The sequence below is a fragment of the Phascolarctos cinereus genome, unplaced genomic scaffold (genome assembly GCF_003287225.1).
Source record: "Phascolarctos cinereus isolate Bilbo 61053 unplaced genomic scaffold, phaCin_HiC Scaffold_4;HRSCAF=312, whole genome shotgun sequence".
Taxonomy (NCBI): Eukaryota; Metazoa; Chordata; class Mammalia; order Diprotodontia; family Phascolarctidae; genus Phascolarctos; species Phascolarctos cinereus.
The window spans coordinates 93,726,971-93,743,193 of record NW_027555847.1 but is presented as its reverse complement, the minus strand read 5'-3'; the positions used below and the strand labels follow the sequence as shown (position 1 = coordinate 93,743,193).

The following is a 16,223-nucleotide window of genomic DNA, read 5'->3' as shown; positions in this document are numbered from 1 at the left end:
CTGAACTGAACTTCAAAGGGCTGGACCATTTTCTAATGGGGTTTACGATTATCTCTTATCCTTTCGCTTAACTCTTTGTATTTACCAAGCCCCATTCATCATGGAGTCCCTCACTCAGGGAGGATCAGTTCCACAGGAGATAGAGAAACTGAATCATAGAGGATGTTTTGAGGACATCTGTCTTCAGTGAAGGCAAACAAAAACTCAGTTCCCATATGTTAGTTATGAATGCTAGTTATGGAAGGGGGGCCTTAGAAATCATATAATCCAACTCCCTCATTTTAAAGATAAGAATACTGAAGCCCCCAGAGGGGGAGTCATGCCACTGGACCCATAGGAGCGACGCCTGTTTTCTATAGCCTAACCCCAGCTGATTCTTGAAGAACAGGGGCCCATTTTGTTTCCCTGCTGCTACTGAGGCATAAAAAAGTAGAGCTGAAGGAAAGCTAGTGTTAGAAATTTTACCTTGCTGTTCTAGCTTAACCATCTGCCATTATGATTCTAGTGGAGCAGCTAAGTACTGTTTTACTGTAACCTTGACTCCTTTTTAATTACCTATTGAGTAAGGCTGGTTTTAATTCTATTTTATGATGCACATTGTTTTGTTTTATTCTAAACTATGAACTTGAATTATTAGACTAGCCTAATTTAAGTGTGGCCAATAATATTTGGCCTAAGTTGGAAGAGTTTTGTTTTGTTTTGCAAAGCCCTCATGATTAAATTACTTGTTTTTAAGTGGGGGGAAGAGTGTTGTGGAAGAAAGGCAGCCCTTTTATGGAAGGAAGAAAAGTACCCATTTACCACATGAGATTGGCAAACTGTATTTTTGAGGGGTGTGATACTAAAAATATCTCCTGGCTCTTATTCCTGTGCTAGAGAGTCAGGGCTGCTGATAGACAGAGGGTGACAATAAATTGTCCTTTTACATTAGGCAATTAGAGACAGAAGTGAATGAGCCTTTGATCTTTAAAGTTCATGCCTTCAAGGCAAAAGGAAAACAAATGAATTTGCTAATCATGCAAGTTTTTTTAAAAATGCAATGTTAATAGCATGGATGGAGAGCATACTCTTTGACTCCGAGGTTTCTGTGGAGAATGCCTTCAAGGCTGTAGAAATTAGGGTTATAAAAGAGGAAAGTAGAGACTATTCCCAATCACATCATCCAGATTCTTGCTACCGTAATCTACCAGCCTTCAGGACACTCTACTCTTGTCTAAAGGATTTCAGCGCCTGACTCATAAGTCTTACTCTCTACCCCTATGTCTATCCTTATATTAGTGGACAATGTCACCCTTTTGAACACCCTGCTTCCAGTCAATCCATTTCCTCAGTTCCCATGACCTATTTTTTTACTCCCCCTCAGGCATCCACAGGGGTGATCATGCATTAGCTATAACTGTCACATGCAGTAATGCCACCTCCATGACTCTAAAGCAGAAATTTCCCCTCTCTGATGATTACTTCATCTCTTGCCAATCATCTCTCCCTTTGACTCCCTCCTCCTTCATCTGAACCTTGGCTCCATTCTCCCAGTAAGCTTTTAACTTTGGAGTTATGCCTGATGCTTCTTCTCATCCCCTTAACCAATTAGATGCCCTTTCAATTCTGTGACTTGTCAAGTCTAAGCAAGTCAAAAAAGGACTTTATTAAGTACCTACTATGTGACTGACAGGCACTGTACTAAGAACTGGAAATTCAAATGGAAGTAAAAATACAGTCCCTGCCCTCAAGTATCTTACATGTCAATGAGGCAAGACAGTATAGAAGCTGAAAAGTGTGTGTGTGTGTGTGTGTGTGTGTGTGTGTGTGTGTGTGTGTGTGTGTGTGTATGAGGGGGTGAAGGTACCAACGTACTGGTGAATATTTAACAAATGGCTTTCCAGAGGGGGAAAAAATGTACACATAAGTGTTTAAGTTTAATATGTATTAGTAACATTTTCTCCTTTACCTTCTTAAGTCTAGATAATCAGCAAAACAATGAATGAAGCTCTGAAGGATTTTCTGGTTTTTAAAGTACAAATGCTCACAGGAAAATTTAAAAACCAGCTCCCAAGAGCCAGTTATATCACACCCTTGGTGAAGGAATCACACAAGGTCATGGCAGAGGAAGAAGTCCAGAGAGTCAGGCATAGGGTCGGGAGAAGAATGATGGAATGAACATGGCTGGCCTGGGCCTTTCCTTAAAATGGGAATTCTAGGAGGAATTAAGCAATCAGAAGAAGAGGCTACAGAGGGGGCCAGATATTCCAGGCTGCTGGGAAATGGAGAAAGAAATTCAGAGAGTCAGAAGTGAGGCTCAGAGAGGAATGAAGGAGCTTGCGTGTCTGCTCATATTTTGATTTTAGCTTGTTCACTTGGCAGTTGTAATCCTTGGCTATGTAGAGACCAGTTAAATGCTACGCTCACAATCACTCCTCACTTCCAATGTCAACTAGGGAGGGTTTGATCCCTACCATGTTTGATGTTGTTCAGTCATTTTTCCAACTCTTCTTGACCTCATTTGGCATTTTCTTGGCAAAATTACTGGAGTGGTTTTCCATTTCCTTTTCTAGCTCATTTTACACATACGGAAACCGAGGCAAACAAGAGGGAAGTGATTTGTCCATGGTCACACAGCAGGTAAATGTCTGAGACCAGATCTGAACTCAGGAAGATGAGTCTTCTGACTCCAGGTGCCTCCCCACCCCCAGCACTCTATTCACTATGCCACCTAGCTACCCCCTTGACCCCTGCCATGGGCCTCACTTTATTACAGCCCCCAGTGGCCCGGTGTACAGCCCCACTAAATTAATCATTTTCCCTCCAAATCCTGCCTTTTCTTTTAAAGAAAAGTATCTTGAAACAGTGGATAGAGTCCTGGAGTCAGGAGGATCAGGGTTCAAATCCAGCCCCAGACACTTACTAGCCGTGTGACCCTGGACAAGACACATCACTGAATCTCTGAGAGCCCCAGTTTCCTATTCTACAAAACGGTGATAATAAGAGCTCCTGCAACAGAGATGCTCTTCTTGTTGTGAAAATTTAAATGGCATCATGATGTTTGCAAACCATAAGGCACTATGTAAATGTGAACTGTTGAATGTCCTTTTTCTGGTGATGGCACCACCATTCTCCTAGTCCATCAAACTTGAAATTTCAGCATCACCTTTGACTCGTCCCTCTCCCTTGCCTTTCTTCATCCAGTCAATTACTATACTCCATTGTCTCTACCTCCATGAGATCCTTTGCATCCATCTTTTCTTTTTTAATAAAAGAATGTTTTATTACATATACTATATATTATATATTAATTATAAAGTTAATGTTTTTAAAAGCATAAAATAAAATACAAAGGATTATAAAGGAAAGCAATTATATTGAAATAGTTATCAAAATATATTAAGAGAAAAAAAAGCTCATGGACCTCAGTTTATGAACCCTGAGGGATTCTAAGAGGCAGACACAAGACAAAAAAAAAGATTCTTAAAAGTAACTATAGGTTCTTAACTTTTTTCATGTCAGTGGGCCCCTATGGCAGGCCAGTGAAGCCTATGGGGTCTCAGAATAGTGTTTTTATTATTTTTTTATTAATTTATTTTGATTTACCAACAATCACTTCCATATGCTTTTGAGTTTAAAATTTTTCTCCCTCTTCCTTCCCACCAACCTCCCCAAGACAGCACACAATTTGATATACGCTATACATTTACATTCCTATCAAATGCATCTATCTTTTCATCTTTCCTCCTACTGCCACCCATCCTATTTCAGGCCCTCATCACCTTTTACCTAGACCATGGTAGTAGCTTCCTAATCAATCCTTTGGCCTATAGTTTCTCCCCTATACAATCCATCGTTCACTTAGCTGTGTGTGATAATCTTCCTAAACCACAGGTCTGAGAGTACTGTTCCTTCGCTCATAAAGTCTTCAGCAGGTTTTTATTTCCAGAGAGTAGAAGTGGACCCTCTGAAGAGGAAGTAATTTCTTAAGTGACAAGAAATGATCATAAAGGTCCACTGGGAAAGAAACCATTCATTTATTGGTTATAGGAAGAAAAGACAAGTGGTGGTAGTTGGTAGCTCCCAGTTAAGGGTGCTGAGGTTTCCATGTGTCTACTTAACATGAATAGGGGAGTCTGCTGTCTTCAGAGGGAAGGGCAGCAAGCTTTATGAGACTTTTCAAACCTCATGATCACCACTTGTTTCAGGTGATTCATCGAAGGACAGTACCAGGGATACTGCCCAGAAGAACCTGAAGGCTTGGCTAGTCATGATGAAGTCCCAGAGAAAGACCTAAAAGATTCTAACAGTGGTATTTCCAGCATTGCCGGTGACAAAAGGCAATGCCTTTAGAAGGCAAAGACAAATTTGGGAATGTAAGTAAAGTCTTGCTCAAAAGCCCCTGATGTGCAGCAAGGTCATGGGGAGGAAGCTGGCTCAATACAGTGGGCACTCAGCAAGCAGGAGATAGCATGGCCCTGTTGATGGAGAACCAAGGGAGAGCAACGTTGCCAAAAAGCCCAGGGAGCCCAGAGAATTTTCACCAATGGTATGGCCAGAGCCACTCTTTCACACAGCCTCACTGTTCTTTTTCCTCTGTCCTGACTCCTACTACCTCACTTAGCTCTGTGCCTGAAATGTGCTTCTCTCTAGCTTAGACAACCATCCCCCCTGCTTTTTCATCAGCCCCTCTGAGCCACATCACCTCTAGGAAGCCTTCTATGACTTCAGAGAAGAAAGCTGACAGTCATAAATTAGGTAATTACTTTAAATGTAATTATTTATTTATAGAGGAGAAATGACGGTAGAGTAACATGGTGTAGTTGACAGCAGGGCAGCCCAGAAGTCAGGAAGATCTGGGTTCAAGTCACTTAAACTCTCAGGTTACTCTTTAACCTCAAGGCAGCTCTTTAAGATGATAAATTTTAGATGACTTGTGGGTCTCCACTTCCACAGTTGAAATCCTAGTTCTGACCTACCCCACCCCTAACCCCCTAAATTAATAAGTTTGACTCATACTGTTTAATTTTTTCTTTGTGTTTTATATGGTGTGTTTTTACACACACTGACACAGACACACACACACACACACACACACACACACTATTTGTCATGCTAATCAGAGATAATCACAGAATGTGGGAGCTGGAAGGGATGTTTGAGTTCATCTAGCCCAACCCCCTCATTTTATATATCAGGAAGCTGATAGCCAGAGAAATTTGGCCCACTGTCAAGGTCACACAACTGGCAAGCCAAGACAAGCACCCAGGTCTCTTGACTTCTAATACGGTGCTCTTACTTTGCTTACTACATTACACTGCCTCTCCTGGATGTCAATATTACCATTTTTGGATTGCTAGCTCATTGAAATGTGGGCCCCTTATCTGTCAATGCATCTCATCTCTTACAGTGCCTAGAACCAACTCAGGTGCGTATAAATGTTTCATAAAACTATTTGACTACGATAATGGTGTTGTTCTTAAGTTAAATAGTTCTTTTAAGAGTCAGATCTATTCTGGTGCCTATGCTTGTGGCCCCCTCTGCTGGTATATAGGAGAGGGCATAAATCATTAAGTAACAGCTTGTAGATAATTTCTTTATTTGTGTAGTGGGCATGTGTGGTTTTGTGACCAGAAATCCTTGAATTCTCCTTTGGCTTGGATGCATGGATTCTTGAAGAATTGTGGTGCCATTAATAGATACTAGGAAGTCAGGAAGAGTAGCTATTTGGAGTGGGAAGACAGGAAACTTAATTTGCTATTTTTGCATTCAGAGATGCTACTGATAGTAGAAGGGAGTCAAAACTCCCCAGGGTTCCGCCAATGGGTTCTGTTCCCTTTTCATCAACTTAGAGATTAATACCTTAGGAAGAGAATTCTTCTTGTTGAAATATCCCCTCACTGGTCAGCATGCTTCATATATGACGATCCTTCCTACCGATCTCTTGATGTTGGGTAGATATTGATCAAGACAGGAATGCCTGTCCAGCAGCTATCCCTTACGGTTGCTCTGTGATCATTCCACTCACATTTCTGGTTCTACATCTCCCAATGGCATCCTCGATACTGCTTTTTCTTCAACATTTTTTTCCACTGGTGATCTGTTGAAGCCTACTTATGGCTACTGTGTGTCATTCCATTGCCCTTTGAGCAATCTATAATTTTGATTCTTCAAAGACTATGGCATTCCAGAATTTGCGGCTCACCAAAACAATAATAATGTTTAAAAAAAAGATACAGCACTGATTCAGAGAAAAGCTTGGGGTCATTAAGAACACCATGTAATTTCTCAAAAAAGATGAACAAATGATGGTATATGAAATTAATGGAATATTATTGTTGTAATGGGTGTCTTCCATGTGGCTACTGCTATCTTAACAAACCAATGGGGTCTGCAACCCCATTACATGATGGTGTAAGAAGGTTACACAAATACTAAGTCACATGAGCAGGCCAGGCTGGTACCAGAATTTTTTGCTTGTTTGTTCTTAGGGGGACCAGGGATGGAGCAGATATTCAGACTGAGAGGTCAATACGGATCAAGAGATTACCATTTGACTGATTTCACTTGTCCCTTTTATCCCTTCCCACTCCCCCCAAAATGTGAAGCATTAGGAGCAGAAGCAAGCAAGCAAAGCCTATCAAAGAAAGGACACAACCGGAAGATTATGAGACCTTGGCTACAACAATCTTCATGCCATGTCAAGAAGTGGTTTCCTTTGGCCTTGGCACACCCAGTTTTATCAGCTCTCTGCTGTTCCTCCCAGCTGATGTTGGTTAGGGCTAGGATCCTGTCAGTGTAGTTATTGTAAGTACTTAATGAATAAATCTGAAAGAATATTCTGAGTAGCAAATTAAATTAACCTGGAGGTTCACAACACATGTTTTTGGTCAAAAGGAGTTCACAGAACAGAAAACGTTAAGAACCACTATACTAGATGATTCCCAAGGCAAATGCCGCAAAACAGGACTTGGTTTATTGTTTTCTTGCTTGTCTAGACTTAAGGAAGTGATGAAGAGAATGTTAATAATAAGGATTAAGGGGCAGCTAGGTGGTGCAGTCTATAGAGCACAGGCCCTGGAGTCAGGAGGACCTGAATTCAAATCCTGCCACAGGCACTTGACACTTACTAACTGTGTGACCCTGGGCAAGTCACCTAACTCCATTGCCCAGCCCTCCCAAAAAAAATTGTTTTTAAAATGAGGATTAAGCTTAAAAGCGTATTGTGTTTTCATACAGCTGGTTATTAAACATTTACCAGCACACCTCTAGGTACTCCCCTTTCTGGGAAGAAGGGCAGGATCTAAATCAGGTTACACAAATGCTAAGTCACAAGAGCAGGCCAAGCTGGTACCAGAATTTTTTGTTTGTTTGTTTATTCTTAGGGGAACCAGGGCTGGAGCAGATATTCAGACTGGGAAGTCAATATGGATCAAGAGATTACCATTTGACCGACCTGACTTGTCCCTTTTATCCCCTTCTCACTCCCAAAGCTTGGTATTTCATGGTGGCTGCTGACATTCCCTATCCTCACACTCTGCCTGGAACGTCCTTCAGCTGTACCTCCTTCCAACTCAGCTTTGATAACAAGGCCTGGGGCTTGGATACCATATGAAGTATATGAAATGTCAAGTTGATGTCTCTACAGAGGGAGGAGAAAGTAAGAAGGGCAGGAGAATAACCATAGCCTAGAACTGAAGGCCTTGGGTTTACCTGGACTTGGTTCTATCCTGGATCATAAATGATTCTTTGCCATGTGGCCAGGGCTTCCTCAGAGAACATTATAATCTGGCTATTTCCAGTTCTCCAAAAGGCAAAAAGACTGTCAGATCCCATGTATTCAAGCTACCATTACAATGAACACAGGACAGGCTTTGTGTATTACCCAACATAAAAATGCAAAAGTCTTGCCTGAGGTCATAAATAGTTAAAATTACTCTCCTTCCCCATCTGGAGGGCCTTTTCTTTGCCAGTGACTTATATAGGTCTTTAGAAATTATATCACCCTAGGATTAAGGCTCCCTAACAAAGGAAAGCAGAGTCAGGCAACCCACCCTCAGAAGCCCCACCTTCCTTAGTTTCCTATGTAGTCCTTCCAAATTCTACTACTACCCCACGCAAGGCTTCCCACTACTACCTAAGTAGTATACCCTACTTCAGGCTTTCTGGTAAAGAGAAATCACTCACATTCCCCAATTCTTTCAGTACCTGAGAATAGCTTAGCTGTGCCAGGTGACTTGAACTCATCCAGGACAGTTAGTGTCTATTCGTCTTGGGTATCAACTGTTTGTTCTGTCTGTGGGAGTCCAAAGTCTTTTTCTCCTTGATGAAGAAAACAGGAGTAAAATTAACAAGTGAGCAGCTCTGCCCTTCTCGCCAGTTATCATCCCATCCACTTGGAGTGGTAATGCCATGCGTTCTCTTCTTTCCTCAGGAGCCTCAGCTCATTCTGAACTTTAGCAATCTCTGACCCTATTCTTAGAGCCATGCCAAGCTTTTGTGTTTGTCTTGTTTGGTACCTGACTTTGCTTCTCTTTATGTCTTTTGGTAGGAAAATCCAACAGCAGGGAGTGGTTTTATTTAGGGAACAATCCTACCAAAAGGTAAGACAGATACAGAACATAGGTAATTAAAATGTTGACACTTAAACTTCATGAGTTTGGGGGCAGCTAGGTGGTGCAGTGGATATAATACTGGCTCTGGAGTCAGGAGGATCTGAGTTCAAATCCAGCCTCAGATACCTATTACCTATGTGACCCTGGGCAAGTTACTTAACCCTGATTGCCTTAAAAAAAAATTGAGTATGACTCATTAATTGCATAAACTGGGATTTGTGTCATGATTCCCTTAGTGTTAACGTTGTTCTCTTCTTGATTAGTCAGTTCTGCCTGTTTTCCTTTTCTCTCTCTTTTGTCCAGACTTCTGAAGCCTCACATTTATCCTTCTTTGCTGCCCTTTTTTTTCCCTAACAAATTCTGGCTTATGTTCAACTGCTACTGGGGGGCGGGGGGTGGGTGCGCAGATTCTGGTTGACAGCTTTGCTGGCGTCTTCTTAGGCTCCTGTTGGGCCCTTCTCTTTCTTCCCTAACAGCAGAAATGATGTTCTTTGGCACTGGGCCTGAAGATGTAGCTTGGCTTTTCCTCCTCTGCCCCCATCACTCCACTTCAGGAAGTGGCAAAGGAGTTTGCTGTCTGACCATGCAGAGGACAGTGTGAAGTAAAGGCTGCAACTGTTCTCTCTCTTTTAAAAATCTAAGCTGGTTGATGGGTTCCCTGTGTATCCACAACACCCTCTTTGGATATCTCTCCTTGTTCTTTCTATGGAATTTTTTCTCTTTGTGTCTTCAGAATTTCTCTCCAGAGAGCTTCCCATCCATCTTGGACTCTCTTGGGCCCACTCATAGGATCCCACCTTTCATCCCTCTGAACCCTTCAACATCTGAGTTCTCAAAATTTGGAATGCATATCATACTTTGCCTGGATTTTTTTGGGCTCTATCAACAGACTCAAGAGACAGTGGTCACTTCTTCAGAAAGTTTCCATCATCTTCTCCTTAGCAACCAGTTTCTCCTTGTTGATGAGATCCAGAATACAATTTCTCTTTGTTTTCTTCTACCCTTTGAAGGAGGAAAATATCATTAAGTCAAGTCAAGAAATTATTAGCTGCTCAGCTTCTGTCAGAAAGAAAACTCTAGTAGATGTCTGGATTATTGAAGCCCCTCATCATTACTGTATTATTATAACTTTGTGCCAATCTTGTGGCCTTGTCAATTTCTATATCATACCTTAATTTATCTACTTCTTTCTGTGAAGGTGGCCTGTGGTAAACACTAATGGGAATGTTGCTTCTATTTACCTTACCATCTTTATCCAAATATTCCCCACAATGCTTCTTCCCTCGGGTTCCCATATTTTCTTATGAGTATATCTTTCTTATAAGTATATATTCTTAATAAATACACAGTGCCATACCCACTTTGCTCACCTTATTTTTTTAAAATAAAGTATACCCTTTTGGAGCCATATATAGCCATATAGGTCTAACTCCTCCCATCAAGCTTCAGAGAACCTACACAGCCAAATCTGTCTCCTCCCTAGTTCTTTTTTTTTGTGGCTAGGCAATGGGGTTAAATGACTCACCCAGGGTCACACAGCTAGTAAGTGTTATGTGTCTGAGGCTGAACTTGAACTCAGGTCCTTCTGAATTCAGGGCCGGTACTCTATCCACTGCGCCACCTAGCTGCCCCTCCTCCCTAGTTCTTGAGGATCTTTTCTTGATCTTGCTTCTTTGCTATACTTCATGAATTTTTGTATAGATATTGGAGGCCCTGGGTTTTATTATTATGTCATTTCTTGGGTTTTGTCCTCTGTAGCCTTATGAGTATATATAAATTACTATCCTTTTTCTTATATTTTAACAACTACCTATGATATTTAGAGTAGCCTTTGGTGGAAGCATCTTGGTTTTTTTTACTCCTTGGATCTTTTAGGAGCCAAAAAGAACATGAAATACTGGACTTGCATAGCTTTGGTGCATTTAACATAAAAGGAGTTACCTAAGGTAACCGGTAAATGAAAAAAAAAAGCATTTATTAAGAGCTTATCCTGGGACTCTTGGGCCATCCATATCAGGGTCTGAGGGAGAGTGATGGAGGTTAGTTTGACTTGCCTGGCACTCTCAGGGAGATGAGGGCTGGAAGAGCACTGAAGGCATTCAACCTTCTATGCTGATGATCAGGAGGAGGAGATAGTTTGTCTAGCTTAGTGGCTAGGAGGATAATTTCTTCTGGCTACGAGAGAGAGCTATAACTTAGTGATTCAATTTCCTCCTCCTTACTTCCCATCTTCCCCCCTCTCCCCCCGAATGACCTTGAACAAGGGTACTGAAAGCACATCCCTAAAAATAGCCTTTCAGAATGCCTTTGAAAGCCAGGCACAGAAGAGCAAAGGGATGAGCAGAGTTGAGTAGTCAGATCCTATCAAAAGGGGTTGCAGCACACATTTAAAGCTGTACTTCCTTTACCTTTGTTTTCACTCTAATCAAAATTCAACTGAATCTATAGGTAAGTAAGCCCTTTGGGATCTCACTGCAGTGGGAAAGGGATTAAGATACTGTGGGAATGGGGGGAGGGGGGAGGCAAATTGGAGCCATTTGACAAATTACAATTTTGAAGGAATTAATTTATGTTTCTAGGTTCGATAAGAATCTGGACCGGGAAATTAAGGGTGTTTGGCAGCTGCCCAGTGGAAGTAAGCCAATACGGTCCAAGGCTGGAGTGCTACCTGGTGGCTTGTGCAGATATTGCATTCCAGTCTCCAATCCCCTTTGGGGTCACCATAAAGCATACCCATCTTCACCCCAGTTTGTCTGACATCCTACTATGCACAGGTAGTTTTCTTCTAACCCTTCCCTTTTCAGTTTAAAGCCCTTTGGGCTAGATTTACAAGACGCCAGACAAATCCATCCTTACCAGAACTGTTTAGGTTTGCTACATCTTTTATATTTTAAGTTGTGGTCTGGATATCTAAATTCTTTTCTTAGACTCCAGCTTCTGAATCAGCCGGTCACTTTCCACATTTTCTTTTTTTCTTTTACATCCCTTGCTACTAGCTGTGAGGTTCAAATGAGATCATATCCAAAAAGTACTTTTCAGACTTTGAACTCCATATAATAGTCAACTATCATTATTATTGTGGCTGTTTAGCGAGCAGCAGTCATGAACAATTCCACCTGTGCCCCTTATATCTGGAGAGGTTTTCTACTAGCCCCTTTACCTTCTCTTCTAGAGAAGGCTGAATGGAAGATGGATTGAAGTGGGGAGAGACAAGGCAAGTACAATCAGCAGCAGGCGATAGCAGTAGTTCAGGTGTGAGATGATGAGGGACTGTACTAGAGCCGGGGTAGTGTCAGAGGAGACAAGGAGGCATATTTGAGAGATGCTGCAAAGGTGAAATCAATAGGTGTTGGCAACAGCTTGGATGGGGGGATGGATGGTGAGAGACAATGAGGAGTCTAGGATGACACCTAGTCTGGGAGCCTGAGTGACTGGGAGGATGGTATTGTTCTCAACAATAGTGAAGTAATAGGTAAGGTAGGAGGGGATAGGATTTAGGGGGAAAAATAATGAGCTGTATTTTTGAATATGTTGAATTTAAGATATCTATTGGAATCCTGATTGAGATCTCTGAAAGGTAGGTGAGGATACAAGATTGGAGGTCAGCAGAGAGGTTAGGGCAGGATAAGTAGATCTGAGAATCACCAACATAGAGATGGTAATTAAATCCATGGAGCTGAAGATATCACTAAGTGAAGTAGTATAGAGGGAGAAGAGAAGACTGAGGACAGAACCCTGTGGGACACTATATTTAGAGGGTATGATCTGGATGAGGGTTCCGAAAAGAAGACTGAGAAGGAAAGGTCTGATAGGTAGGAGGAGAACCAGGAGAGAGTGGTGTCCTGAAAACTTGAGACAGAAGAGACTATCACTGAGAAGAGGGTGATCAACAGTGTCAAAGGCTGCATAGAGGTTGAGGAGAATGAGGATTGAGAAAAGGCCATTTGATTTGGCAATTAAGAGATCATCTAGGGCATCTAGGTGGTACAGTGGATAGAGCACCGGCTCTGAAGTCAGGAGGACCTGAGTTCAAATTTGGCCTCGGACCAAACACTTGACCCTGTGCAAGTCACTTAACCCCAATTGCCTAAAAAAAAAATCAATAACTTTGGAGAGAACAGTTTCATTGGAATGATAGGGTCAGAAGCCATATTGTAAGAAGACAATGACAGGAGAGAAAGTGAAGACATCTATTATAGGTGAAGTTTAGATACAAAGGGCAGTAAAGATACAGGATGATTATTATTGGGGATGGAAGGATGAAGTGAGGGCTTTTTAAGGATGGTGGAGACAGCAGGGAAGGAGCCAATAGACAGGGGGAGATTAAAAATAAGTGATGCTTGGGGATGGCAGAAGGAATAATCTGTTACAGATAGGCTCGAATGGATCACTGTAACAAGTAGAGGGGCTAGCCTAGAGTAAAGCCATCTCTTTATGTAAGACAGGATGAAGGAAGAGATAGTGGGAAATCACATCTGAGTGATATGAAATGAAGAAGAGCAGAGAAGAAGCAGCTTACAGTGAATGGCCTTGATTTTTTCTGTAAAATAGGAGTCAAGGTTTTCAGCTGAGATAGTGGGGGGAGGGAGGGCCAGAGGAGGCTTGAGGGGGATTGAAAAGGTTTGGAAGAGCTGCTGTGAAGAGTAGGATAGAGAGTTGATAAGGCAGGTATAATAGGATTGCCTAGCAGCAGTGAGGGCCCAGTTGAGGTTATGTAAAATAAATTTGTAGTTGGCCCAATCAGAATAGTTGTGTGACTTTCTCCACCTGTGTTCAGCAGCACCTGTGCAGGAGCAAAGGTGGCAGGTGGTGGGAGTGATACAAGATTGAGATTTGTCAAAGCCCAATAGGCACTATGATAAGGTGGCTAGGGCTCAAGAAAAGAGGACAGGGTAAAGTTGAACTGGTTCACCAGGGGGGTCAAAATGGAGAAAAAAGGAAAGAGTAGCTAGTGCATGGGGTAACAGCCTGGGAGAGAACTGAGAGGTGGAGGAACTGAAGGTCATGATGCGGATGAAGAGCAGAGTCTGGTAAGAGAAAGCAGAAGAAGAGGTGGAAAGCCAATAGGTTTTGGTCAGATAAGTGGATTTCGGAATTCTTGAACATGGAGGTGGCACATTCACCGGAGACGGCAAGATCAGCAGTGTGACCATCTTTCTGTGTCACTGAGGGGGTGTGAAGGAGCTCACAGGAAGTGAGCAGGCTGAGGGACAGAGTGATTCAGGCGTTTGAAGGACAGTCAATATGTATGTTGAAGTCCCCTAGTAGGACAGCAGGAGTTGGGGAGGAGAGAAAAATTGTGAGTCAGGTACCAAACTCACTGGGGAAGGAAGGGGAGTGACCCGGAGGTCTGTGGACAATAGTTACCAAGATTTGGATTGGGTGGGAGATATGAAGTGCATCAAAGGAGGCAGGGGGAGAACCCAGAAGTGTCAACAGGCAGCAAGGAATATTCCAACTCTTCTACTCTGACCAGTGAGTTGAAAGGAATGAGTAAAGGTACAGTCAGAACTGGAAAGGATAATAAGGGGAGGCTGTGTCATGGGGGGGAGCCAGACTTTGGTAAAGCTAGAAGCTGAAAGGAGTGGGAGAGGAAAAGACTTAAGATGAAGGGATATGGAACAGGCATTTCACAGGGCACCGTGGAAGGGGTGAGTGGCTTTTTGTTGGAACTTTGGGGAATAAAGAATTGGGTGGTAGGGTATGGGGAGTGGGGTTAACCTACAAATGTCAAAGAAAAGGTTGTATTTGATTTGGATTTTAAAAGATAGATAGGAATTCAGCAGGGAAAGAGGAAGAGGGAAGATAGTTCAGGCCTAGAGAACAATGTGCATTTAGGGTTGAGCAAGGGCATGGAGGAACAGAGAGTGGTCTAGTATTGTTGAAGTGTAAAGTGTGGGGAGAAGACTAATATCAGATAAGACCAGAAAGGTACGGTAGGGTCAGATTATGGCAAACCTTGAATGCCAGACAAAGCAGGTTTAATTTTACTCGGCAGGCAACAGGAAGCCACCACAGATTTTTCAGCAGTGGCATGACCATATCTGTTTGAAAGGAAGATAAATCTAGTAGCAATCTGAAAACTGTATTGGAGGTGACAAAGAATGGAAGAAAGCCTGTTAGAAAGCTGTTGTCCAGAAAAGCAGCAGATCTGTACTAGGGTGGTGACCGTGGGAATAAAGAGAAAATGATACATTTAAGAGATGATGGAGAGGTCAAGGAAGATAGGAACTGGGGGGGGAGAACATTTAATTTGGCATTTAGGAAATCATTTGGAAGTCATCTTTGGAAGAGCAGTTTGAAGAGTGGTAGGACAAGTAGAATTGGAAGGGACTGAGAAGAGAGCAGGTGGAGAGAATTTTTTTTTTCTTTTGCCTTTGTTCCTGGATGGCATGTAGGCCTTCTCAGCTTAGTTCCCAAAGTGCCCCTCCCTAACCACCACTCTCCTTCGTGTGCTGTGTCTCCCAGTAGAATGTAAGCTCCTTGAGGGCCAGAAATGTTTATTTTTGTATTTGTATCCCTAGCACTTAGTACAGAGCCTGGAACACAGTAAGCACTTAATAAATGTTTACTGACTATTGATGATTGATTTATTTTAAATTTACTTATTTTTAAAGCAATTATTACCTCTCCCTCTCACTACTCCCTCCCCTAGTTGAACAAAGTAAAAACAAAAAATAAAATCCTTGTAACAAATATGCATAGTCCAGCAAAACAAATTCCCATATCAGCCATGTCTCAAACATGTATGTTCCATTCTGCATTTTAAGTCCATCATTTCTCTGGCAGGAGGTGGGTGGTGCGTTTCATCTTTAGTTCTCTGGACTTGTGGTTTGTCATTATATTGATCAGAGTTTTAAAGTCTTTCAAAGTTGATTATCAAATATTTATATCAAGTGAAAATTTTAAAAAATATGAGCAGAATCATGAAGGTGTTTTTAGGCAGTAAGGAAGGACCAATAAATAAGGAAAATTTCAATATTAGTGACAGAGTAGGGATGACAGTGGGAGTCACGCCTTGGCGAAGAGAGGGTAGAATGGGATCAAAGGTGCAATTGGAGGATTTTGCCTCTGTAAAGAGAAGAGCTACCTCCTCATATGAAACAGAGATAAAAGAAAAGATATTTGAGAAAGATGTCTGAGGGATGTAATTTAAAGAAGAGGGAAGAAGAGTGATCCCTCAGCAAACGGTGATTGATCCCTCAATTTTTTCCAGTGTAGGTCCTCAGATTAGAGGATGGGTGTCATAATAGGTTTGAAGAAATACAAAAAGTGTTTCCAACAGTCACTGTGGTGAGTGGGACAGTGAATCCACTGTGGGGAGTTGTAAAAAATTTTGCCTTGATGCAATGAAGGCCCAAGGGATACTGGACCCAGTATCATGGTTTCAAGGTTTTCTCTAGCTCCCTTCAACAGCAGGTGAATAGGAGAGGTAAATGGAGGGAGTAATCAGAATATGTTTTAATAGTAATTTTAATAACTACATTTGTTATTTTCCTAACGTTGAATCATCCATTCATTCCTGGTTTAAATCCAACTTGATCAACAATGGATCCCATTTTGAACAGATTGCTAGACTTCTTGAGGCCACTAGGTGGCGCAGGGGTCGCCTTGAACGAATTCTGCCTC

At 42.0% G+C, this 16,223-nt stretch overlaps 1 long non-coding RNA gene across 1 annotated transcript in view; it reads right to left on the bottom strand.

Annotated features, from left to right (window-relative positions):
• LOC110216935 (uncharacterized) overlaps window positions 1-16,223 on the bottom strand; it is a 69,702-nt gene that overhangs the window by 53,109 nt on the left and 370 nt on the right. The window contains exon 2 of the long non-coding RNA XR_013485882.1: window positions 8,188-9,596. This is a non-coding gene — a long non-coding RNA (uncharacterized LOC110216935). The remainder of the gene's footprint in view (window positions 1-8,187; window positions 9,597-16,223) is intronic.